Raw genomic sequence first — 18466 nt, forward strand, 5'->3', positions numbered from 1 at the left:
TATATATATATTAATTTTAACATTCTATTCATCAAAGAATCCTTAAAATGTATCATGGTTTCCACAAAAATAATAAGCAGCACAACTCTTTTCAACACTGATAATGAAAAAAAAATTCTCAAGCACAAAATTAGTATATCAGAATGATTTCTAAAGGATCATGAGACGCTAAAGACTGGAATAATGGCTGCTGAAAATTCAGCTTTGCCATCACAGGAATAAATGACATTTGAACAGTTATTTTAAATTGTTCTAAAATGTCAGGGTATTGCTGTTTTTGTTGTATTTTTATCATATACTGTATAAGGTGAGCATAAGACAATTTCAAAATCATTAAAAATTGTACCAACCCTTAAACTTTATATAATATATATTTATATATATTTTAAGTAGTTCTGTCAAACGATTAATCGCATCCAAAATAAAAGTTTTTGTTTACATAATATATGAGTGTGTACTGTGTATATTTAGTATGTATATATAAATACAAACACATGCAAAATATATACAGTATGTATGTGTATTTATTTATATATACTTAATAAATAAACACAGTACACATACATATATCATGTAAACAAAATCTTTTATTTTGGATGCAATTAATCGCGATTAATCATTTGACAGCACTAATTAAAAAATTTGGTCATTTGTGCATTATTAAAGTGTTAAGGGAACAAATAATGAGATATTGTCTATAGCTGAACTTTTTCATCTCTCTCTCACTCACTCACTCACTCTCTCTTTCTCTACATACAGATGCACATATATTATCAATTGCTGTGCTGCTCTTGGCTCTCCATTAGACAGTCATTGAGTAACCACACTGCAAGACTACAACCAAAAATTCCTGAAATTAATCTCTGACGGCCAAAACACCTTTGCAAAATCGCACAGCGTATAGCCAGCATATGCACGGTGCACATGTGTGAAAATATGATTTCCCTTTAGTGTTTTAGGCAAAGAGATAGATTATTCACTCACACTTACTCCCGAAATCATTTCTGTCTGGTTTGCATCTCAGTTTTTCTTGCTCTTTCACACACTTGATCTCTTATTTATTCACTCACTCACTCACTCACTCACTTACCCGCTCATTCGTTCAGTTACTCATCTACGCACACATACACACACTGGGCAAAAGAGGCTGGATATAATCAATCATTTTGGAGAAAATCACAGCACGCAATCTCCTCTGCTCAAACCAGCATAAATGTGGTATTAGGGACACGAGTGTCATTGGCTTGATGAATCACCAGAGGACTAACGATTATGGAGATCACTATTGACTGGTCATTCATCTCCATGGCTTTCAGATTCATGCTTGGAGATCGTGGCATAGACACAAGTATTCTCTGCTTTTATTCCTGCAAGCTTTTCTTACGAGTGTCCTGGTTGAATTATGTTAGGTGGTTGCACATTACAAAGTTTTGACATAGGTGACTTTTCTCTTTTTAGCAGTCTTAAATCCGTAGGTTTGGGGATAATTCTTCGAATGACCCAAACTTGGACGTTTAATAGACTTGCAGCTTCATCTAATTAGAATATACAGTTTCACAGTGAACAGAATAAGCCTCAACAGTAAGTAGCTCATCAGTGGCCAAGTTTTTGGAAACACTGTCACCTCAGATGAAGCAATTCCTCTTGTTAACCACACTGTATTTGGAAGGTTACTCTGTGCCATGGTGAGTCTTTGGAAGTAATCTAGAGACATCAGACTTAATTAGGAAACTGATTCTGTGAAATGCCACTTCAAGGTCACTTTAAAATTCATCAGTATTTTCAAACATGTAAATTGTTCACTGATGTGCCACTGCGTATGACTGTGTGTCACCTATTCAAATAGTTTTTCTCCCATACTTTTGTGATCTTTAAATACCATTTTGCTTATCAAACAAAGGCTTTTGTCACACTTTATGGTTGTGAAGTGAATGTTCAAATACTATAAAGGTAGTGGCAGAACTGTTGTTGTTTGATGTAAAAAATTTTTTTATCAAAACTACATTAACAAACAGGGGAAGTACATACTGTATACATGTATACAACTTTATTTCCATCAATCCATGCATTCACCAAACTGCTTGTTCTACTCTCAAAAGGTTTTTTTTTTTTTTTTAAGGAATTAATACTTTTATTCTGCAAAGACACATTAAATTGATCAAAAGTGCCCAGGTGAAAAAAAACCCCCACCATGAATATCAACTAAAATGTGCTTTTAACATGCTCTCTCTGTGTTAAAAAAGTAAAAATAAAAATATTTAGTTACCATGTATGAAAGTGTATGAAAGATGGGTTCAAGTGTACCACAAGTGGTAACTAAATACATTTTTAAATACAGAGATAGTATGTTAAAAGCTCATTTTAGTTCATATTCATGGTGTCTCAAAATAACACAGTTGAGTACACTTAGATGTTCTTACGGATGTAGACGGATGTACGGTTACTTCCTCTACAGTCAAAAATCTGGGTGTTATATTAGATAGCAACTTGATTATCTTAAGAAGAACTAAAGAATACTTTTTAGTATATTAAGTATAAAATTAGTATGTGAAAATAGAGCACTTTAAGTACATTATGGAAGTGTACTTTTTTCACCTGGGTGACAGTAATGACATTTATAATGTTACAAAAGTTTCTATTTCAAATAAATTCTGTTCTTTTAAACTTTATATTTATTAAATAACCTGGAAAAAAGTTTCCACAAAAATATTAATCAACAAACCTGTTTTCAACATTAATAATACTAAGAAATGTTTCTTGAGCAGCAAAGCAGAATATTAGAATGATTTCTGAAGAATCATGTGACACTGCGACTGCAGTAATGGCTGCTAAAAATTTGCCATCACGGGAATAAATTAAATTTTAAAATTTATTAAAACATCTATTTTGCATTGTAACAATATTTCACAATATTACTCTTTTTTTACTGTTAGGATCAAATAAATAGAGCCTTGGTGAGTATAAGACTTATTTTAAAATCATGAAAAAAAAAAAAACATAAATTGCAGATGCTAAATTTGGATCTGGTCTAATGTGATCTGATTAGGCTTGAAATACAACCACAGCAACAGCGAATACAAAAGTAAGAGTAAAATCAGCTCTTCTCTTTTAGCAGTTAAATTTGGTATATTCCTCCTCTGAGAGTAACCCGAACAGAGTGCAGCTCCTCATTTTCCCTCATGGACCGTAACTCTTTGCCCTTAAAATCGCTTTGCTGTTTACCACCTCAGATACTGTTGTGCATTGAAATAGAAGGTGACATACATAGTAAGATTCATTGTCAAGTTCAGTGAAGTTGACTGGTGGCCATCCATTCACATGGATCCAGGCAGGATGTTGATAACACTACTATTCAGAGCCGAATGTGATGATGCATATATTTTGATTGAATGCTTATAAAGGTGGGCAATTTTAGTATTTGGATCAGTGAATAGTCATTCAGTAAACTTCATCTCTGTATCTTGTACACCACCTTTGTTACGACAGAAAAATAGAGATTATTATGTATATCCTCCTCACTGATTTCCCTGTCTAAACATTCGTATCAGAGGCCCACAAGCATTTAGCATTTTTCTCAGCTATATCAAAGAACAGCTACTGTATGTCTAGAGGATAACCCTTATATTGCGATCAATGGAAATTATATTTTGTTTGAATACTGTATGTGCATGTACCACCCTCAGATTCCATGTCCAAATCGTTTGTTTTCAAACAGACAGATGTGCCCTCATCTAATATGACAAATTACACTGTTACTCATCCCCACTAGAGGGTACAAATGAGTCCAGCAGTGGTAAAGTGATGGATTAGCTGGAAAAAGAGACATTTAGTACTGCCCCAGAAATTGTGTTTTGAGGATTTGGGCAGACCTTATTCAGAGCAATGTTTGCAGAAGGTCTGTTGAAGAATTACAGTTTGACGGGAGCAACCCCTGTTTACAATGCTTGTTATAAAGTTTAATATGAAAAGCTGTAGGGTTGACATCTGAATTGGTGACAAATATGTTATTGTGACATGTTTACTGCCAGTAAGAAGCAAAGCGTATTTTAAGCAGTCAAATTTCAGTCAATTCCAAATATTAGTATATTGTTTTATATGATGAACATTACAGTCACATGAAATGCCCTTCAACAAGGTATATTTCAAAAAGAGCAAAAAAGTTTCATTGACATGGTGTGAAGAATGTGTAAACTGATCAATTTTGGACCAGCTCGGCTCCTCTGCAGATAGAAGCGTATCACTTTTTTGTTGTTGTCCTTCAGTTGCAGTATAAGGTAGAGAACTGATCAAGCTGGCTTTCATGCAGCAAAGCGTATTTTAAGCAGTCAAATTTCAGTCAATTCCAAATATTAGTATATTGTTTTATATGATGAACATTACAGTCACATGAAATGCCCTTCAACAAGGTATATTTCAAAAAGAGCAAAAACGTTTCATTGACATGGTGTGAAGAATGACATACTTACATAATGAGTAAACTGATAAATTTTGGACCAGCTCGGCTCCTCTGCAGATAGAAGCGTATCACTTTTTTGTTGTTGTCCTTCAGTTGCAGTATAAGGTAGAGAACTGATCAAGCTGGCTTTCATGCAGATAATGGCACTTCCTGTTGGGAGAGAGTTTGATGTTTGGCGTGGAGACTTGGATACAAAGCTCTGGTGAGTGGAACAGCTTGCCTTGAGAGATAACTCCATCTCAGCATGAGGTCTGAGGCTGGGACGCAGGAGGAGGGTGAGGAGAGCACTACCGCTCCCCCTGCTGAGTCCAAAACCTCTGGACTCGAACTCTCGATTCTGTTCTCGCTGGACTCCATGACATGCAAAGGGCGAGTGAAGATAAAAGAGTAATTCAGAGAAAGAATGAGGAGATAAAAGTGCAGTTTGTAATGGAAAAGAAAAGAGCTGAAAAGAATATGAGGAGAAAGAAGAATGAATCTGAGAAAAAGATGGCTAGACGGGTGTGGGGGAGGAGAAATGGGGGCGACCGAAGGGAAAACAAGAGATATCGGAAAGCGAAAAACAGAGGAGGGCAAAGGGAACGACAGACGCCTCAAGCTCTCTTTCGAGTGGGATTAAGTAGCTGGGGCTTTTGTAATTAATGATCTTCATTCTTCACACACAGCTTCTGTGAGAGCTGTCATTTCACAGCCATCAAAGTGCGATTCATATGCCATGTGCTTTTCACATCAGCTCTTTGATGAAAGCCAAAAGGCCCTCTAATGTCCTCTAAGCAGGGACAACTACATGAAAAATGCCAGTCTTTGGGGAGACGATACCACATAGAAACCTCACCATCTGTACTGCTAACTAACTGATTAACTAAAGCAAAATTAGCTTTTATTTTAAGAGAATCCAGTCAATTGCCATTAGGCAAGTGCACATTCATGATGATTGTTTTAGTTATGACCAAATCACATGCAATATCACAATCTTCATCTCACATGCAATATCACAATCTCCATCTTACATGCAATATCACAGTCTCCATCGCACATGCAATATCACACTCTCCATCTCAAAACAGTGGGTTTTTAGTAGATTGTTGAATGTATGTTGGGTCTTAATGGGAAGTACTTTAACCCTCATGCTCAGTTTGGGTTCTGACAGACGCCCAAGGCCATTTTGCTATAGCTTGAAAAATATACTTATCATTCAAGCATCAGACCACATAATATTTTCCCGTAAGAACTGGTAATAAAGAAACTTCCACTTGCCGCAATTGGCCTCCATGAAAAATGTTTCCTTACTTATGTCTGGGGTTTCATAGAACCATATAAAATATGAATGCGGTGAGTTTTCACATAAGATTCTTTGTGTATGCACTGTAAACAGGCACTTGTTTATTTTTTCTTTTCTTTTTCTACAATATGTTTAGGTTGCAACAAGGTTAGGCTACTGAAATAGCAACGAGGACTGATTGTGTTTTTCTCTCTGGCCTATAAGTTTGTGATAAGGCAGAGGAACATAACATAAAATGTAAAATAGGGTTAATATTATATTATATTTACAAGCATAAACCAATAAATCCCAAAACAGAATATGAGGGTTAATAAAACAAGTACGTAATTGTCATTAGAAGTCTGTGATACCAGTAAGTTTCCATCCATTTATGAAGATTAAGGTTCTTGTGGAAAATGCACACTTAAATATAAATAAGAATGAAAAAGAAAACAAGGTTTGTTCAGTTCTTGTCGCATTCCGCGATGCTCTGGGTCCTCGTGCTGTTAATGACACTGTCTCACTAGTATCGCGCGGATCCCGCGCAAACGACCCGTCCTCTCATCAGCACCGCAGCGCGCGCACACACAGGGAGACCAGAGGAGTGGTACAGTCCTTGGCTCCATCACATGTGTTTCTGACACAGTTAGAACTAACGCTTCTGGACTTTGTGCCTCTGGGTTCGCCGGGTCCAGGTCGTTGTCTCGTAATTTAGACAGTGTGTGTGGCTGGTCGTTTGCGGAGGAATTTCCCCGCGCTCGAGAGCACTCAGTGTGGGAGACGCGGGAAGGCGTGACTGCGGGAAATTTATCGTCCTAACCATTATTTTACCTCACCTTACAGCTGCTGCTTTTAATAAGTTTGGATACCTACTGTAAAGTTTTTATTCATCTCGTTCCACTACAATGCGGATCTAAGCCGAATTTTACGAGGTAAGAAATTATATGAGACACATTAGAGTCAGGTTACTTTTGTTTAATGTTGTCATGACTGGTTAGTAATAGCAGTCGGTTAACGTGTATGTTGGGGAATTATACAGAGATACCACTGTTTTTTAAATAAATAAATGTACAGCCTTTCAAGTAGGCTAGAGAGTATTTTATTGACCCGTTTGCAGCTGTAATTTGCAAGTTGAAATACTCGGCGTCCTCATACACTTTAATGGCATTGAATTCCGCCCAGCTGTACAGGAAATAGCCAGGCACAAATTGACAGCATTTTGCAACCTTGGGATCAGCATTATATTGGAAAACGTGAATAGGATAGTTTCGGAGTGGACTGAGGAGCTGTCCTACGCCCCACAGCCTCTTTCTGTACTTGACATGCCATGTAAATGTTTGCAAATGTAATCGAGCACAAACAGGTAGTTAACCATCTATCTTCAGTGCATAAAACCATGGTCCAGGATTATGGGGGTACCTTAGGGCTTGAACTCCCCCAAAGTTTCCCCCAAACTCCCCCAGTTTGGGGTGGTCTTAAGTTAGCCTTTTTTTTTCTCCATACAAAAAAGGTCTCAATAGACTTTTTAGTAGCCTAATGATACGAAGTTTGACATGGGACAAGTTAGTCAGAGCACATATTTTGCCAACTGTAGTGAACAAAACCTGCGTTCGATAGCCTATTGTGCTCAGTTTCGGGCGGTAGGTTTATAGGCTAACTAAATCACTCATATTATGTATAATTTTTTTATTTTAATTTTTAACTTTCTTTAAGATACATATTACAAATACGTCACAAAACATTTGGTGTTGTGTTTAAAAAGGTTTGGATTTGTTGTGTTTTTCTCTCTAATTGGTGCCACTAGCACAGTTAGCTAAACATCAAGTTACGAACTCCATTGCGATTGTAATACTTGTTACTTCCACAGTAGGTTATCGTATTTATTTAAATCCGTTATTCCTATCGCGCAGTTTCACCTCGCTGACCTGATGCTGGACTTGCGCAGGCTTAAGAGCCTTTAGAATCATCGATGAAACATGATAACGAGATCTCAATTACAATTACAAGACACAAGCATTACAACCATCGTTTTAATGTTCCATTTGTGTACGAGACACAGAGAATTGAGAAATTATCTTCAAAACCAGATTGCACTGGTCTAGTTAATCTGATCCTTGGTTTTTAGGCTCCTTAAAGAGGCCAGTCCATACGAGTGACTGAACCGTTCATTTGCGAGTCCAATTAAACGCGGTCGCAGTTACATTATTGTCTCAGATTACTTATACATGGAGATGAGCATATCACTAATTGAGCTCATTTGTCATCAAGGGCACTGGTGGCACAAAGCGATTTACAAGACAAAACATCATCAAATCAGTTCAACAAAGCTTATATGGACACTCATTATAGACTCAGATACAGACTATTGAACAGTTACCAAGTAAGGTATGACTAAAATTGATTTTCAAAGCTTTTTTCATTAGCATTGATTTATTCAAACTGATTCCGTTTCAGTTTTTTTGTAACGCTGACAACTCCTTAATCTGTCTCATAAAATGCATATTGTGATCGTAACCTTAGTTTCCACATATAATTCCACATATCCATATTTTATCCCAAAAGGCTTTTGCATGGTATGAAAAGCTAGAAGTCACTGCGATACAACATGGCGGAACGAAAGAAGCACAACATCAGGATTTGTTGTGACCGAAAAGGTACTCCGTAGAGGCCTGCCATTTTGATTTGTGCTCTGATTATCTCGATCATGATACAGAAACAGTGTGTAGCTGATTCTTACATTCACATTCTCTGGATCCATAGATTCACACTCTTTTGACACGTTGAGAATAAGACAATGACGCATTGAAGCCCAACAAATTCTCAGCCAGTTCATGTTTTGATCTGACAGTTTTTGTGGCACGTTGAAAATAGAGGTCACATTGTGAACATAGACCCTTGATTGCAGAGAAAACACATGGCCGCATCATCCCCTGATTAGGGAAGAGCACACACATTGCCTGGTTGGGGGCTGAAAAAGGGAAGAGAGTGAGGGGAAAAAACAAAGCGAGAGATAAAAAACAAAATGAAAGGTCACCCATGTCAGTTGCTTATTTAGAAGATATTGTCTCCCTCATGTATCACATATTCAGGCAGAAGTTAGTGCTTTAATACGCTGCACCATCAAGGACAATTTATGACATCTTAAAATAACAAATGTTTGCAGAACTAAATCATAATGGCAGGCCTCTTATATAATGTTACTGTAGTCAGTCTATTCTTTCCTTGTTATTTCTCCAGTCTTTCCATCTGTAAATGATAATTTTATGCATTCTGCTTGTTTGAAAAATGCTCTGAAGCACTATTCAATTCTACAGTGACATTTTTGGCAGTTTATTGAGTACGAAATTCCTGGTCACTTCTTTCAATATTTGTTTATTTGCTTACGCACTCCTGGTGAAGGTGTTTTTTTAGTCCAGCGCAGAGAGAGATAGAGTGTATAAGACTGTGTGTGTCTACGAAAGTAGTTCAGCCATCAGTGCCTATTTCAACAGTGCTAAGCAAACAGGCACAGGTTAATGTACCCTGACAAACACACACTGCCAGCACGCCAGCCTTTGCGTATCACATTTACACTATATTTATTCTGCATAATCACAGTGGACAGACCCAATCTCTGTCGGCTTAGCATTGTCCAGGTTATCACAGCCTGTAAAGGATTAATCAGATTTATCGTCTACACACATTTATTGTCCCCATATGCCATATTTTTAAAATGTGGAGGATTTGAAAATTGTCTTTGGCTGAAATCCATTTATAGCATTTGCATAAGATTTATCTGTTTTTAGCCATTACATGCTTCGACTAACAAGCACACAAATAAATGCTATAACAAACAAGTAAGCCAAAAGCCGGGCACAAATACTTGTCACAAATATCTTGCTCAATATTTGCTTAAAGCAACAAAGTTTAACACCTCAGAGAATTAAAGGCTAATCAATTTAAAGTCACTGTTGGAAAATCAGAGATTTTGTACTCTTTGCCAGCAGTTGCAGTGACAGGATCCAACGGCCAAATTGACATCTGATTTCCCTCGTGAACTCCAGCACTTTACACCAAGACTCCAAGACTTTACACATATTGATTACTCTTTAAACTGGTGTCATTTAAAATTGGCTTGCCATTAAAGCTGGAGTGGAGGACAAATCAGGATTTCAAAAAATGCAGCGACACAAATACATGCAAAGTAAGTCTCAAAGGACTGGACTGTTTCAGCAAGAGCAAGTGCTTTTGATGGATATATGGGCCGAATACCGGTCCTTTAATGAATAAGGTGTTGCAATGAAGTTGGCATGTAGTGTTTTAAATTAGGCACTTGGTTTGTTGTTAAAGGCATGCTTGAAATGGAATCTATGTAATTTGTAATACTGGAGATTTTTTTTCTTTTTGCTAGTATTGTTTTATATCAAATCTACTTTTATTAGCTAAAAACCAGGCATATTTCAATGTGAGACAAGCTGAAATAAATGTCAGCCAAGGTCTCTTGTGCATTGTGCCTCTGTGTGCTTATTAGCACTGAATTGTGATGGATTGCTACCTGCAGCATCTGTCTTTACATGACACTTTACATGATTTTACAAGAGCCAGTGGTGTGATGTATTGCTATTGCATTTGTATCTCAACTTTCTGTCTCTGTAGCATCTAGAAAGTGTCTGTGCATTTCTGGTCTTGCGTTTTGTTTCACCCTAAGGGATAGGAACATTGTGGATTGTGATTGTGTGTGTGTGCGTGAGCTGCTACAAGTCAGAGACATTCTCTGTGTGCTATAGATGTCCTAAAGTCCATGACAGACTTGGCTGCCTGCAGTACACTTTTCCAACCTCCATAACATCCTTGTTTCTTTTCCTATCAGTCTTAAATTCTCTCTCGTTCTCTTTTTCTCACTTCCCCCCATCTTCACCCGCCCTCCCACACCCCCCGCACCACTCTCCAATTTGCTGTGGAGCTCTCTTGCCTGCCTCCTGCTGTGTTGGAGGCAGCCTATGATTTGCCACAGGCAGGAAGTGCGCTGACCAGGCAATGAAACTCGCCAGTATCCTTCTTCCAAACTGCCTCAGCTCTGGAACCAAGGGATTTACATTAATGTCCTGCAGAGATGACAGTCAAAAGCTAATGCTATATATGAGAACAAAAAATGAAGAGAAAAATGGTAACGAGTGTAATATGAGAAATGAGTTAGGAGATGCATGTGGCACAAATCATATTCTGTAATGAAATTAAATTGATGATTTTTAAAAAATACAGTTTAGGATGGAGTGCATTAATTTGGATTAGGATGTCTAGTGTGGTGTGATTAAGTTTGTTTGCTGCTGAATACTTGAAAAACAGCTAAGAGGAAAAGCCAATGTCACTTTATAATTTGAGGTGAAAACAATTTCAGGTGATTACTGACAAAAATGTTCCTTAAAAAAGTAATCAAAATCCGCCATGTTGAAATCAAAGTTATTTTCCCTTCAATCTTCATCTTGATATCAAGTCGAGGCAAATTGGTTTGTTCATTTGCTTTCCTCTGCTGTCACCGCATTTGCTCAATACTGCTGAATGATTTCACCTGAGGTTTCCCATCAGTTCTCTCTTTTCATTTAACTTATCAAGTGAATGAAAACTTGGTAAGTCATCTTTAAATTTATGTAACCACAAAATGTTGCATTCTGTACAGTCTATGCATTTAGATTTACAAGACACTGTGTTTATCTAAAAACCTCCATCACCTCTCAAGGGAACACTGTTGGCCATAATGCTAGCAATCAAGATGTTTACATTCTTATAAACATTGTTGATCTATATTTAGGGCCCTATGATTTCTGTGATACAGAAAACGTGGACGGAATCACGGAATCCAGTCATAAAATGGAATTTACTGTATAACGCAGAATGTTACAGAATTTGCCAAATTTTGGATGAATAAATCAAAAGTATGTTGGTTCACTTGAAACAAAATGTGATATGGAATAGTGTCTGTGAATATTAAGCTGCAAAAATACTATTTAAGTATGAATCCTGCATGTTCTGCGTGTCTCTGTGTGAATGACTGGCGCAGACGCATGGTTTCGTTTACTACACACATACTGAAGCACACGTGGCACTCACAGTGTTTTCCGCCTCTGCCTCTGGAATTTGGGAAAAAATAAAACGCATTTCATAGGGCCCTATATATTGAATGTGTATGCATTGAATGTATGTGGATATGTTTGAAAGTATGGATAACAGTACTGTTTTCTGTTTCTGCGTGTTTCTGGATATATTCATACGTATTATATATCCAGAAACATACACAAACAGAAAACGGTACTTTTATCCATTATATATTCCCTTATACCCCAAAGTGACTTATGCAGTGCTCAAAGTGCACTCATTTAGATTTGAGCTGAATGTGGGAGATATGTGAGTTTCAAGTTTATTTGTACAAGACATTTTCAACACGCTGGTAGTTTCAGTTTTGCTTTAAATAAATGATTTTAGGCTTGCCACTACAATTTATGTTTGCTTTATAATTTAGATTTTTTTCATCGCTGTTCTGTTTTGAATAGATTTGTTGTGGAGTGAGGGGAACTAAAATATATGTAGTGTTTATATTATTTGTAAATGGTAAATTTTCTGTAAATTGTAAATGTGACTGATATTTTAGATTATTTCTGAATGTAATAATGTGACATACACAAATGCAACTGATTTTTTTTTTTTTCTGTCAACAATGCATTTTTGTCCAGGTTAACTTAAATGCATGCGTACTGAATGCATGTATATATTCATAAACATGCACAAATATGATTTTCTCCCTCCTATGATGAAACTCTTATGAATCATAAAGCTGCAGAAGTTATCTTCAGAACTGAGGGCGTAAGAAAAAAAAAAGCCCATGGCAGTGCCGTGTGAGACATTTCAGTAAAATGTTTTTTTAATAAGAACCTGTGATCTCTGTATTCTGATATTGAGTGTGCTATCATGACCTATATAACCTCGGCGCCCACCTCTTCAAATGCTGACATGAGGAGAATTGTAAAAGTTTTGCATGATCATTTTAAGGCCCATGCCGAAACACGTTTTCATGTAGAAATTGCCCATTTAATTGGAAGTGCAGTAATTAAAACACTTCTTCAAAACAGCCATTGAGGACGTCGTCATCTTGCAAGAGGACTTTTGTGCATTATTACATAGGCTAATTTAAGAAAATACTGGGTGTCTTATTGGTCTTAAAGCAATAATTCAGGATCACTCAAACCATTTAGTTCTCTCGAAAGAAGCTGCACATCCTAGTCGATGTTTTTAGTCAGAATATCAGACATAACCATTAATGCTCTAAATTAAATCTGACCGGCAAACCTCTTACTCCAAACGCGTCTAAGAAAAGCACAGCCTTGAGGTCATGAATACTGAAAAAGAGGAACACAAGTGGATGTGTCTTCCTCCAGGCCTGTGCACATCTGTGTCTTCTGCGTTGCATCTCCACCGTGATGCGGGGGTGGTGAAAATGACGACCCCCAGACAATAGTGGCACTATCCCAGGGTGCAGCAGTGTAGTGTGGGAACAGGCACCGGCTAATGGAAGCGTGCCCTTGTTTCCCATCTGTATTTTTTCTTCCCGTTGTCTCACAGCGAGCGAGTGGCTGGGCTGGGCTCAGGGAGAGCAGTGCAGCGCATGAATTATGCAAAGCTGTCAAAGCAAGCTATTGTCGGTGGTGGCGGCCACACTAAAGCTCAGAACGTGCTGAGTTGGGGACGGTGGCGATGGCGGGGAGAGGTTCTGTATTTCTTTGGGCTATGTGCACTTAGTAGCCTGGAGCGAACTTTAGTGGCTGGTCGCGGACTGTGGAGGATGATTTGAAAGATTTGGGCAGGAGGATTAAAGAAAGGCTTCCAGACGGCAGAGTAAGGCAGTGAAATGATGGAGGAGGATGCTGCTGATGCAGACATAAAAATGATTTTGATTCAATTAAAGTGTAATGCATCCTAATGAGATGCTAACGCTGGAGAAACCGACTTGTATCTTCACCTTTACTGTTTGCAGAATGGTGGGTGTTAAATTAATTCTTAATCTTAATCTTAATGTGGGGAGTTATACAATTTATTGTGTGCAGTTCTATATAATCATAGGCATGAATAAACAATGCATGGATGTTAACAACAGTGCGGTGCCATCTGGGTACTCTGTCACAGAGAGAGATCTTACAGACTACCACCAAGAATTTATTATATACACCGTACTAAATAATGAGCAGGATTACTCACTGTCCGTATGGTTAAACATGCCATTAATGACCACTAGAGCATTTTCTAGAAATTGGAGAGCTAAGTAGCAGCTTACTGTATCAGGTTGTTTTATTTCATGCATTTTGTTCGCAGCAACCCTCTACCAATAGGCAACCCATTTGGAGTGATGTATGATTTGACCCATTCTTAAGTTGCATCAGGTAAATATATAAATCAGGGAATTGCAGATTTAACTCTGGATGTTTGCTCCATTCTCAGGTTTCTGTCTGACTCAGATAAGCCTATGTGGACCTGCGAGACACTGTGTTTTGTTATAGCAAGTGCTACAAATCTTCTACCGGATTTCGTTTATTCGGACGTTTTGCTGAACGTTGTAGTCGGCGGAGCTGCTGCGCTGATCAAGCGCTTCAGGACGCGCAGACGGGGGAAGAGAGCCAGCGTGCTCGTGAAGCTCAGGAAGCGCGGATTCAGAATGCCGTTGCCCAGCATCCATATGGCGAATCTCTGCTCTCTACCCAACAAAACGGACGAACTTCTTCTGCTCTCCCGGACAAATAAGGATTTTTCACACTCTGCTGCTCTGTGTTTCACGGAAACCTGGCTGAATGACGCCATTCCGGACAGCGCGTTGAGTCTCCCGGGCTTTCAGCTGTTCAGAGCGGACCGCGACGCAGAATCAACGGGGAAATCACGCGGCGGCGGGACATGTTTTTACATCAACGAAAGGTGGTGTACAGATGTAACAGTGTTAAAGAAGATGTGCTGTTCCGATCTAGAAGCGCTTTTCATTAACTGTAAGCCGTTCTATTCGCCGCCTATAACAAATTCCTTGTATGTGCAAACATACTTGGCAATAAAGCTCTTTCTGATTCTGATTCTGATTCTGAAAAAGAGAAAATACAGCAAAGATTATTTGATGAGATTATATGTGAGACTATAAGCATATATTGAGAGCATCAGATTTTTTCCACTCTGTTTTGGTCCTATTTCTCCTCTCCAAAGTTTCTAGGTTGAGTTTAACCTCTTTCATTTTCACATTTTTACTGTCTGTAATAAAATAAGAAATTAGTCTATAACTCTGTTACAATTAAATACGACAATATATTTGTATAAAATAGAGTGCAGAGTGCCCAAAAAAGTTTACTTTACACTCTTAAAAATAAAGGTTTAAAAAGAGAGTTTTCACAGTGATGCTGTAGAACAAAGAACCTTTCAGTGAACAGTTCTTAAAAGGACCATTTTTTTTTGTCTTAGTGTGAAGAACATTTTAAAGACTCTTAAGAACCTTTGCCAACTGTAAATGTTAAAGATTCTTAATAGGACCATCAATGGTAATAAAAAAAAAAAACTTCTGTTTTCTGTACATGAAGCCCTTTTTCTTTGCATTTAAATTGTCTGATCTTTTTTATTAATGTCTCTTTGGACTATTTGTCATTGTTTTTGAGAAATGTTTATGCATACAGTTACACTGTATTGCAGCATGCTTCTGAAGATACATACATCAGCCTCTTAGAAGTTTACTCAAAGTTACTTTTTACTAAGGATGATTGTGTGCAATGTTCCGGTTGAAAAGCTTGTTAGTTATCCTATCTGCTGGCACTCTGAGCTGGAGTTTTTACAGCCAGACCATCTCCCCCTTGGCCTTCTCTCACCAAGCTACCATCCCATGTCTCACTGGATGAGCAGCTTTAAAGCAAATTTATATACTCCAGAGAAGTAACTGGATACTGTTAAAGTCTGTGGTCTCTTTAAAAAGCCTATATTTGATCTATTTCCAGCAATATGTTTCCATACCAAAATAGTCGAAACAAGCAGAAGAGTCATAGTGCTGTGATGACTAACCCATTTGCCTGGAAGTTTGCTTATTAGGTAGGATACATCATTATTTCTTATATTTACTTTTCATATTTATGTCATGAATTATTAATTATCCTTAGGTTACAGTTTGAATAGGAACAAAATTAGTTAACAAAATTAAACTGATGTTTAGGATATGGAAGCTGATGTTAAAGAAGTTTAGAGGAATGATGGCGAGAAATGATGGAGGTTAAGCAAATGAATGCATATTGGATACATACCGTAGATTAGTTCTTTTAGAAGAAGATTTTCAAGGATGCACATACATTGCTTTTGCTGCTAAATATGATGTAACAATGAAAAGAAAATAATAAGGCTGAACCATAGCGTGCCCATAAAAATGCTGCGGTTTCAGATGATGAAAATACATGAGAAATGTACTGCTTGGGTGTGAAAAGGTTGATAAAATGGATCTGGGGTTAACGAAGTAAGATGAAGATAGGAAGGCGGGCACACAACATCTGGATGGTAGTACTAAGCTGGGAGGCTGACATTGCTATGATGATCATTATTTATGGAGTTTGGGGTCAGAGGTGGAATCCGATATCCGCAGCTAGTCCCAATGAAATGTAATTACCGAACAAAGAGACTTGCTGTAGATGTGCACTTTCAGCCATCAGACCCACGCTCTCACACCATCCGCAGAATACGCAATGTGCTTCAGGTAAGAAAGATGGGTCATGAAGGTTGCCACTAATTTATTTAACTATGGGTGACTGCTTTGGTTGAAAGTCATGGTGCCTTATTTGGCGGTGCTCTCAGTTATTGTGAATCCATTAGGTGTGGACAAACATCACGTACAGCTTTCCAGAACAGGATAAACCCAGACAGATCATTCAGAATAATTCAGATATTTTTTGATTGACAATGGAAATTTTGAAACAAACAACAACAAATGGATTTCAGAGAGGTTGCAAAATGATACCACAATAATTCTGACTACTTTATTATTATTATGTAGTGCATGTAAACAGGCTGTTATGTGAAACATTAGGCTAAATGTTTTTTTTTTAAATCACTGTTGATAACGTCTTTGCTCAGTCTTGAGAATTTCCACCCTCTGACCTTAAACCAGTAATGAACTCCTATATTTAAAGTGGCAGATGGAATGGGATAAATGCCATTATTTCTATTAAATAAATACTAGTATAACAATACGTTTTTTTTTTTGTTTTTTTTTTACAAATCGTAGTATGATCATGTTGTTTTTACTAGGTGCCGTTTAGGTGACTCAGGATTTACACATGGTTATTTATTGAAAGGTGAAGAATCACCATCATGCCTTTCTTGTCAAACTCAAATGATCATATCATATTCTATCTTAAGGCCGGGACACAAGCCGACTTCAAAGAACTAGCTGCGATGAAAGCCAACGGTGTTGTCGCCTCACGTCAGCAGCGTCGGGCCAAAAAGCTGCGCTCGAACACACCGCACAGACTACAGCCGACGGCAAACTAACACGTGCGTTCTGCGCATGCGTGAGAGGAATTAACTGTCTATATAAGCAGCTATCAATAGTATATATTCGTCATTCAAGAGGAGAAACCGAAACAAAGATATACGAGAGAAACGCAGATATACAAAACGTAAACAAAGCAGCGCTTGCTTACCATTTTGAATATCAGTAACGTTGATAACTTTAATAATTTTAAGCGGCTCATGTTGTTATGAAAACATTCGCGTATTAGAATGATTGGGAAAGATCACGTTGCCGATTCAACATGTTGAATTGGGCAAACTGCCGCCCATGTGAGCCCGACGAGTGGAACACACCAAACAAACTAGCCCGACCGTGTCCCGGCCTTTACTGGACAGCACTGATTTTAATCTAAATAGGCAACATTTTTATTTAAAAATGTGTAAGTGGTGTATTTTAAAAATGAATGTATTTTAGATTTTTTTTAAATGTTGTATTCTTAAATGTCTTATATAATTTTTTTTAGCAGTAATTTTGTGACTACTGCTATAAACTTTGTTCTTGACATGAAAATAGCATTGCTGCTGACCAAACAAACAAACAAAAACAAAAAAAACTCAGTCCTGAGCTTTGAAAAATACATTAAATAGATTGAAAGATTTCAGTTAAAAATGAAATGTCTGTCCTCATTTCCTGAAAGATTCTTTGGCAAACCCAATTTTTTTTTTCTATGGCATTGCTATGAAAACCCGCTTTTGAAATCTGTATTTTTTAAAAATGTGTACAGCTTTCCTTCTCTAATTTTCATTTTTGAATAAACTATCACTTTACCTTAAAATTAAAATGTTTTATTTGCTTTTCATTTGGCAGATCATTTATGACTGTAGTCTGTTTTTTTCTGTTTTGTTGGTCATCTGAAGTGCCCGAGGTCATGATCCACTTTCATTCTCACCTTTCTTCAGTTACGCCAGATGGTCGGGCATCTGATTTAGTGAAACCGTTGCCATTAGATCATCGTAAGTGAGGTATAGTCAAGTGACATCTTCTTGCCTGGTTGCCTCTTGCTACAGTATAGTTCCCATTGGCCTCTCTGCTCACTGCTGAGTCTTTGCTTTTCAATGGCCCCATGGGTCAGTGCCCATCTGAGCATGATATGACCGCCAGAGCTCTACTGTGATTTATATCTCTGCTTCTCATTCCTTCTAAACTTTTGTAAGCGGGTGATTCCTAGCCTATATTTGCTAAAACTCATGCCAACAACATTTTT

General features: G+C 37.7%; 1 protein-coding gene across 1 annotated transcript in view; it reads left to right on the top strand.

Annotated features, from left to right (window-relative positions):
• Window positions 1-6639: 6639 nt before the first annotated feature.
• Window positions 6640-18466, top strand: part of LOC107740124 (teneurin-3-like) — a 133406-nt gene continuing 121579 nt past the window's right edge. Inside the window, exon 1 of the mRNA XM_016552441.1 lies at window positions 6640-6649. The gene's annotated coding sequence lies outside the window, so the exon portion shown is untranslated. The remainder of the gene's footprint in view (window positions 6650-18466) is intronic.

The sequence above is a fragment of the Sinocyclocheilus rhinocerous genome, unplaced genomic scaffold, assembly GCF_001515625.1.
Source record: "Sinocyclocheilus rhinocerous isolate Xijiao unplaced genomic scaffold, SAMN03320098_v1.1 scaffold584, whole genome shotgun sequence".
Lineage (NCBI taxonomy): Eukaryota > Metazoa > Chordata > Actinopteri > Cypriniformes > Cyprinidae > Sinocyclocheilus > Sinocyclocheilus rhinocerous.